Source organism: Brassica oleracea, chromosome C7, assembly GCF_000695525.1.
Source record: "Brassica oleracea var. oleracea cultivar TO1000 chromosome C7, BOL, whole genome shotgun sequence".
NCBI classification, from domain to species: Eukaryota; Viridiplantae; Streptophyta; class Magnoliopsida; order Brassicales; family Brassicaceae; genus Brassica; species Brassica oleracea.
In genome coordinates this window covers 17499150-17509344 of record NC_027754.1, presented here as the reverse complement: position 1 = coordinate 17509344, position 10195 = coordinate 17499150, and the positions used below count along the sequence as shown (strand labels likewise).

At 32.3% G+C, this 10195-nt stretch overlaps 2 pseudogenes; both read right to left on the bottom strand.

The window, feature by feature from the left end:
* Positions 1-2613, bottom strand: part of LOC106302732 — a 5085-nt pseudogene extending 2472 nt beyond the window's left edge.
* A 4284-nt stretch (positions 2614-6897) lies between these two features.
* Positions 6898-9296, bottom strand: LOC106302731 (annotated as a pseudogene).
* Positions 9297-10195: the final 899 nt, after the last annotated feature.

Here is a 10195-nt window from a genome sequence, read left to right as displayed (position 1 = left end):
TCTCTTTTTCTAATCTTAGTCTCTTCATTCCTTTAATTGTCCGATTATATTTTCTAATCTGCGCCCTGTGTGCTCAACAAAGAAGCTGTTGAAGGTCGATGGTGAAGGTCCTTTGTTTCCAAGACTGAGATGTAGAAGGTTCTTCACTTTCTCTTGCCCTTAAACTGTTCGATAATTGCAATGGAACATTACTTTAAAGTGTGGAACATTTTCTTCTTGTGGCTGCAGATTGAGATGAGTCAATTGGATTGAGATATCATCACCAGCACTGGTCATCATCAGATTGAGATGCGTCATTTGGAGACAGAATAGAGTAAGACATCGAGAAGAAAGAGGCAAAGGAGGAGGGAGGCGACAACAACATACAGATTAGGGTTTAGAGTTAATTAGGGTGTTCTGGTTTACTTTATCTTTTAATTCTGGTTTAGAGTTAATTAGGGAGGCGACAACAACATACAGATTAGGGTTTAGAGTTAATTAGGGTTAATTACTAAACCAATTTGTAACTGTAAACCAATGTAATTGTAAACCAAAATTCAATTTATAAAAATACCAATTTATTATTTTTAGTCAACTTAACCGATTTAATTATAAATTAGTTCTAATTTATGTTTTAAAAAGAAATTAAATATACATTTCGGATATATTATCAAGATTCATAGATAAATGCTATTATAATTTTCATTCTATAATAGCAAACTATAAATGTTATGGTAAAAGGTAATAACATCATAGGAATATTGCTATGATACGTGTATATTTCATAGCATTCCAAAAAATGCTATCGTAGAAGGGGTACATATGATGGCTGCCGTATACATAGCATTTATGAATTCGCTATCAAACATCTAATATAGCATATTTTCAGCGCTAACAATGTACATATTTCTTGTAGTGTGAGGAGAGTTTGGATATGTTCTTTGTCTTCCTCTTGTAGCTCATACTTGTACCTATACATTACGTTTAAACATGAGCTTACATAGGTCTTTTACGGTAGATAGGTTTTTGCTCAATATGTCAAAAACATTTTTGTAAAAAAAGAGAGAGATACCGTTGCACAAAAGTAAGAAGAGATTGTTGTCATATCACAAGCATAACACTTATTTCGTCCACAAATCTCATGAAATGAGCAACCAATGCATCAAACACTCGATATGGCATACAATATATCTTCTCCAAAAGAGTTTTTATGAAGTAGCTGTCTAACAAAAAAATTATCAGCAAGAATTGCTATGACCATCACTTCTTATCCGGCTCACTCTTGTTAAAAGAAGTCTATACAACAATGTTTATCTTGTTGTACTACAATACTCCATCTCAACTAAAATTCGAAAAGCAATACTGCAATTCATATAAAGAAATTAGTAACAATCTAAACATTTCTATATGTTCTATTTATGCATATCTATGTAAACATACATTGAGTGATCCACACGGGAAAAAAAACTTTTCGAGAATGCTCCCTAAATCACTGCATGTACCGACTGAATAAATAAAGATCCAATGAACATGTAAGAAAAACGCAATATTCTGATATGATAGTGTGGTCAGAAAGATTATGGAAGAAGACTATGTACCTTACAAAGAGAGAATAATATCCCTTTGTTGAATGCAATAGGCTTGTATAGTGACATTTTTAAAGCCTGGAATAGAGCAAAATGGAGCCTCTTAGTCTTCCTAAAATCATCTCTCACCCATGAAAGCAACACCTTGTAAAACTTCTAGATTTGGCTGTTTTTCAAGTGGTGAGCAATGATTCTTGTGGTTTCATACATTGTGTTAGGTGACAATTTATCTGGCTCGGTCAAGCAAACACATCCTTCCAACATTCCATTTTAGTGATATGCACAAATGCTTTTGAAATTTTCCAACCGTTTATTTATTCATAAGCTTGGCAACACTGCAATAAATATCATCTCAGACGTGTGAGAAACACACTACACAAATAAAAAGAATGTAGAGAACACGACATTACCCTTTATATAGTTTAGCTATCATAGGGTCCATTTGAGGATCAGAACGCTCTTATGAAAAAAAGATACAAGCTTTACAATCAACAAAGTTATCCAACAATATACAATAGTCAAAAGCAAAACAGAGATATGTATCATCATCAAACCTTCAGCTAACCGGGATTCATTATCTTTGAACTTCTTGAATATGATATCCACTAGAGTACATTGAGGAGGCAAGTCCTTAATAAAGAATGACTCAAACAACTTATCGTCATCCTTATTGACATCCTTTTGATTCACACAATAAATAAAATATAGGCATGAAGAGCAAATAAAGTATGTATCATCTAAACATATTCCAGCTACCAATATATTTTCTAAAATAAAGAGCGGGCAATAAACCTCAGTGAGAGAGACTTCTCTTGTAATGTTTAACACTGAAACATAAAATAAAAGGCTTTACAGAGTAAAGGCGCTGACTTGATAACAATCATAATCGAAATGTCATCAAAACATCAACGTCATCTTCCTCCTCAATCAATCTCTTCTCCTCTTCAGAAGTCAAGGCAGAGGCAGTGGAAAACACGGAGGTGATGGAGTTCATCTCGGCATTTTCTTCATCTTCGATCTCTTTTTGCTGGGCAAGATCTACCTTCATGATCTTCGAGTTTAGTGAATCAAGTTATATGTATTTATGTTACCACAAGTAGTGTATTATCAATCAATATTACACATCCATGTGATAACTTTATATATATATATATATTTTATATTTTTAACATATATGATATTTTAATTTGAAAACCATATGAAATATGATCATGATATATACATAATAGTATTAAATCATACGTGCAGGTAATATTATCACCCACTTGATGATTAACTTCACACATAATATTTATTATGACTAAAATATATAATATTTGATCATAATATTTAAAAAATTTGATGAAAAAATTAATTTAGATAAGATCATATTAATATACAGCTTGGTAATAATCATGGTAATAGTTAATTATAGTAACATAATAGATTATATACTATAGTTATACCATAGTCCTACTTTGAAATGAATAATGTGGATATTGATGATTTATTCTCGTAATTTTAATATTAATATCATGATGCTGTATAAACATCTATAATACTTACTCCCAACCATTGAATTGTTAATCTTGATAATCATCCTATAACTTAAATTATCACAATGCATTTCATTTAATCTATTACAAAGTATTAACATACAATATTATACATATCATCATGATTCTATTATACTTCTTTCAACATATGAAATATGATTATTAAGATATTAAGTAATATTTTATTTCTATGCAATCATATGTCTTTTACATATTGGGTATTTGAGTTATACATAATAGAATGGTAATAAGAATCAACTTTAATAATAGAAGTTATCAAACTTGATAACCATAGTGTATGTAGTATAAAAATTTATCATACAGTATAGTTGTGAAGTTGGTTCTTATTCCCTTAACAGACTTCAATATCAAGACGGAATCAAGTATTGATTAACATCATATAATGAACCAATAAACAAGTTGTGATATTTGTATAAATGTATAATTTGAAGAATTATACTAATATACTATATAATAGTATTAACGTTGATATATGTAGAATTTACCAATATGTGATTAATACAAAAGTTAGTAAATATGAAATATGTTATCACACTTTCAAATCAGGTGATTTCATCTTATAATGTTGTGATTTCATCTTATAATGTTTGGAGATATGACAATTTCTTCAAGATTCGAATCAAACTAAAATGAATCACGATGTAAGAAGCTTGATTTGGAAACATAAATTAGTGAAGAATCACAACGAAGTTGAATCAATATCATAAGAGATATAATGAAGAAGCTATCCCACTTTCAACTAAAGGTATTTGAACTTAACATGTTTGGTTAACAATTTAATTGTGATTATACAACATAATCAACAATTCGTAATAATAGTATACAAGTTAACGGTATACATCTATGACAACTATATTGTATATGATTACACTAGTGGCGAGGATAATTTATGTGTTAATATACAACTCGTAATAATAGTATACAAGTTAATGATATACAAATATGACGACTATCATTGTATATGATTACACTTTTAATATTATCTCACTTATGATTATTACCTATAAACATTTATATTAAGATCATAACAATGTAGAAGTTATGATTTTACACACCTTCTACACTTATAAGTTTATGATGTATATGATCTATTACTACATTTCCTTTAGGATACTTAATTTTGATTAAATTATTATGTTTTCATGACATTATGTATATAAGTACCAATAAGATCATAAGAATATATTTATTTTAGGAGTTATGATCAGTTTTTAAAATAATATTATATAGGAATTATGATGAAGAAGTTATCATACTTTCAGCTGATGGGACTCCACCTTACCCTGTTTAGAGATATGACAATTTCTTCAAGATTCTAATCAAATCATAATAAATCACAATAAATAACATAAAATATTTATCAACTATTACTCTATAAACAACTGATAGTTAAACTCATAACTTAGAGAAAATCATTAAATCAATTCAGATACTATCATAATTCATTGCCCATAATTGAGTCAAACTTATCTTTCCATGATTATTATAATTAATTGTTACCAACATATAATTTTAATAGTATTAATATTATGAATATTCCGACTAGGGTATATAATATTCAATATTTTGATTTTTTTAATTATCACTCACATCTAGTAAATTTTGTACAATCATATCTTAATAATATTAATCATGCTTTGTGATTATATGTTGATCTTTAGGTAATTATATATACAAAACTACTTCGAGAAATGTATACATAATTTATGTGTTAACAATATCAAATAACCGAATTAGTTTGACGTCAACCTACCTAGTGGCGCAGATAAATCTTTGTACAAGAAACACTTTTGTGGACGAATTAGATTTACTTGTCAAATCCCTAAATTTTATGCATATTAATAGTCTTAATCAAGAATTGCAGTTGTCGGCTTCAAACAGACACATAACTATAATTTCAACAGGACGATCATGTCCTCTATAGTTTATATGTTGATGTTTTGTATTCCTTACTTCATTAAAAATCTGTTACAAATGAGTGATTGGTTTGGTATTATGTTGATATGAAATCAAAACTCTAGAACCTTTTCAACCTCTCCACTTGCTTTTATTTTTCTGGCCATGGTTTGAAAATCCAGTTTCAGACTCTTTTTTTCTTCTTCTTTTGTTGTTTTTCTCATCAAAAAACAATCTTATGTTTTAATCAAGGGAATTTTCTTCCGACCATTAAAAATTCATTTCGTATATTACATCAACTTTTAACTGTTATTTTTTCAAAAAGCAAAATGTTAACAATCTCCTTTGATTCTCATGCGGTAGAAAGTTTGGTTTCATCATTATTATTGGGGCTATAGGCTATGGATATGTATGGTGAAAGGTAATAATATTTCACCATGTTTGAGCTACATAAAATAGTTCATTCTCGTTTGAAGTGCTGTAAAAATACTTTTTATTATTCAAGATCATCAAAGGTTACAGAGAATAAATTTAAAATAGATGTATACAAATTTAAAATAATAACAAAATTCACCTTATAAAACTGAGCGAGTACGCAAATTTTGGAATAAAACTTTAACTACTTTATTAAATTCTCTGCAAGACTGTAACCCACCAACAAATAACTGCAACATGAAAATAATACAAAACAATAGGAACTTTGGATAATAACAAAATCGCTAAAATCATTCTTAAAAGGATTCACACAGTCGTATAATCAAATATTTAATTAAGACTTAAACATTAAATAAAAGATCATGACATATATGGAATTTCAGAGTCATCTTTGTGTTCTTGGGTAGAGATGTCAAACAGGTTTATCCATCCCGTTATGTCCCGTACCGCGGCGGGTTAGTCATCGAGCGGGTGCTCAGAATGCCAGTCCAAACCCGTACCGCAGAACATAAAGGCCTCCGCGGATCGTCCCGCGGGATGCCTCCTTATCAAACCGCCTACTACAACTTCCTTCATGAATGTTAAGTGGAAGATTTGTGTAAGAGAGTTGAAGAGAGCTCATTAAGCTTCACTAAAGCCTTATCAAAATCAATGCCATAAAGCTCTGTTTGTGCTTGCGTTCTTGAGTCAAAAGCTTTTTTTTGTTATCAGCATAAAATTTTACTAAGCTTGAATCTGATTAAGTTGTTGTCTTTGAAAGAACTTGGTTCAAGTATTGTATGTATTCATCAAACCATCTCTCTTTGTAACTCTTTGGATTTCAAAAAAAAATCGTGAATCACTTTGTCAAATTATACAAGTGACATGATATACAACTAACTTTTCTCCTAAACAACATCATTGTAACCAAATTTAATTTAAGAAAAACACCATTTCACTGTACTGAAAACAAAACCAATCAACTTAAACTAGAAATCCCACATTGTAATAAAGCAATTCATAGTTGTGTGTAATTAATAAAAAAAGAAAACCAAATCAAAACACCATCAGAGATCGAATCGTCATCGCTGGAGCTGGAGTCGTCATCGCCGGATCTCGAATCATCATCACCGGAGCTCGAATCATCATCGCCGGAACTCCTTATATTTTATGGAGAAAAAGTCACAAGAATCGATTTCTTCTCACTATCTCTCTCGTTTTTCAGGTAAAATAAGAAATGAAAAAAAATGTGGTCCACGTAATCGCGCATGACCCGTTTTGGCCCATCCCGCAAAAAGCTCAGTCCCGCAAAGACCCGTCCCGCGAGGCCCGCAAATTTCTGGGCCTAGAAAACTCCGTCCCAATACCGTCCCGCGACAGTACTTTACGGGCCGGGCCCGCGGTCCAAGTCCATAATTGCCATCTCTATTCTTGGGAAACCAAAACACTACAAAATTTAATAAGAATCAGTCATCTTCCATTGGTACTTCAGAAATGTCAAACCTCTCTTCTTTGATTCGGTTGCTGAGAAGGTGAACTGCAGTCAAGGAAATAACATAACATACCTTATATGAACATTAATTGAAAGAATAATTAACAAGATATAAAAAAATTATATTTAGTCAACATAGAATCATCTTTCTCTCCACGGTTTTTGCTACCCTGAAGCTCTCTCGGAATCTCTGGAGTAACCTACAAATAACATCAACAACCCCCAATAAATAGTTACTAACAATATAATACAGAGACAAGCTTAAATTTTAAAGAGCTAGAGAAATTGTTCTCAAGATGGTGTTTTTGCCTCTTGAGAAGAGTTTGGATATGTTCTTTGTCTTCCATTAGTAGCTCATACTTGTACATATACATTACGTTTAAAGATGAGCTAACATAGTACTTTTACGGTAGATAAATTTCTTCTCGATATGTCAAAAACATTTTTGTAAAAAAAGAGAGATACTATTGCACAAAAGTAAGAAGAGACTGTTGAAAAATCACAAACTTAACTCTTATTTCATCCACAAATCTCATAAAATGAGCAACCAATGCATCAAACACTCGATATGGCATACAATATTTCTTCTTCAAAAGAATTTTGATGAAGTAGTTGTGTAACAAAAAAAATATCAGCTAAGATTAACAAAGCAGTACTGCAATTCATGTAAAGAAATTAGTAACAATCTAAGCATCTCCATCTGCTATATTTATGCATATTTTTGTAAACATACCCTGAGTGATCCACAGGGGAAAATTTTTTTCGAGAATGCTCCCTAAAATCACATCTTCTCGGAGACTGCATGTACCCGACTGAATAAATAAAGATCCAATGAACATGTAAGAAAAGCGCAACATTCTGATATGATAGTGAGCTCAGAAAGATAATGGAAGTGGACTATGTACCTTACAAAGAGGGAATAATATCCCTTTGATGAATGCACTAGGCTTGTTTAATGACTTTTTAAAGCCTGGTATAAAGCAAAATGCAGCCTCTTATTCTTCTTAGTATCATCTATCACCCACGGAAGCAAAACGTAGTTGTAAAACTTCTGAATTTAGCTGTTTTTCAAGCGATCAGCAAAGATTCTTATGGTTTTATACATTTTGTTAAGTGGCCATGTCTCTAGCATGGTCAAGTACAACACCTCATTCCATCGTTCCATTTTAGTGATACACACAAAATGCTTTTGGCATTTTCCCAACCGTGTATTAACTCATAAGCCTGGCAACACTGCAGTAAAGATCATCTCAGAAGTGCGAGAAACACACTACACAAATAAAAGGAATAGATAGAATAGAACATTACCTTTTTTATAGTTTAGCTATCATAAGGTCCATTTGAGGATTGGGACGCTCTTCTCCAAAAAGATTCAAGCGTTACAATCAACAAAGGTATCCAACAATATACAATAGTCAAAACAAAACAAAGATATGTATCATCATCAAACCTTCAGCCAGGCCCGGGCTTGATCCAAAACGTACGATACAAACGTATGGGGCCTATTATTTTTGTCAAAATTTTAGGACCTATTTTCTTCAATGTCATTACTTATAATTATATCAATTTGATAATTTGTTATGTGTATATAAACGATAGGAAAAGAAAGTTGTGGGACATCACTATAATACAAAAACAATTAAAATTTATATATTCTGTGTTATTAAATATGAGTGGATTAAAAGGCAAAAAAAAGAAAAAAAAATTGTGACGACAACAAAAAAAGAAAATAACTGATTTTGAATAATTATTTTCTAGGTTAAACTTTTTTTCTTCACAGACGAAAGAAACTTCTCGAAGCTGAAGTTGATAAAGTCTTACCTACGGTCAACTATTTCATAAGAAAAGTTAAATAGTTTAACTATATTGTCGATTGAAAAAAATATAATCAAAAATCTTGATTACGAAAATTTGATAGATGATTTTGCAAGAAAAAATACAAGAAAATCTATATTTAAGAACTGATAATTTTTCTTAGTTTTGAAGATATTGTATTTTTTTATTATAAACTTAAGTTTTTATCGATATTTTTTTTATATATTATCTAGGGGCCTCAGTTTCGTATTTCGTATGGGACCATAAATATCTCAGGACCGGTACTGCCTTCAGCTAACTGGGAGTCATTATCTTTGAGCTTCTTGATAATAATATCCGCTAGAGTACGTTGAGGAGGCACATACTTAACAAAGAAAGACTCAAACAACGGTCAATGGACAAACCAGTCCTATCAACAACCATGGAACAACACTCAACAACAGAATCAGCGTCAGGATTCAAGGAGTCCACGACCGTACCTTGGGCGCTGTCAAATCTGTGGAGTTCAAGGCCACAGTGCCAAGCGATGTGCACAACTGCAGAGCTTTCAAGCCGCATAAACACAGCAGCAGCAAAGCCCCTTTATGCCTTGGAACCCGCGTGCTAACTACACGGCTGCGTCTCCATACAACACCGCGACTTGGCTGGTGGATAGTGGAGCCACGCACCACATCACTTCCGATCTAGCCAATCTGTCACTCCATCAACCCTACAATGGAGCAAATGGAGTCATGGTTGCAGATGGCTCTACTGTTCCAATCCAACAAACTGGTTCCACAAGTCTTTCCACTCTCTCTCGTCCATTGGATTTACATAAAGTCTTATATGTTCCAAATATACACAAAAATCTGATCTCGGTTTATAGACTATGTAACACTTATGGAGTATCTGTGGAATTTTTCCCATCTGCCTTTCAGGTGAAGGATCTAACAACGGAGGTCCGGTTGCTCTCCGGCACAGCCAAGAATGAACTCGACGAGTGGCCTCTAAACACGCCTCAAGTCAATGCGGCAGCTACAACTCCGAGCTCAAAAGCCACACTTACATCTTGGCACTCTCGTCTGGGTCACCCATCTTCTTTTATCTTAAATTCAGTGATTTCAAACTTTTCTCTTCATGTTTCTTTACCCTCTCAAAAACTTGTTTCCTGCAATGATTGCTACATTAATAAAAGCCATAAGCTCCCTTTTTATCAATCTACAATTGTCTCTACACGACCCTTTCACTACCTCTATTCTGATGTTTGGAGCTCACCTATTCTATCATCAGATAATTCCAAATACTATCTAGTTGTCATTGATCATTTCACTAGATATTCATGACTTTTTCCCCTCAAACAAAAATCACAAGTTAAAGAAACCCTTATAGCCTTCATCAATCTAGTTGAGAATCACTTCCAGACAAGAGTGTGTACCTTTTACTCGAACAATGGTGGAGAATTTGTGGCTTTGAAACAG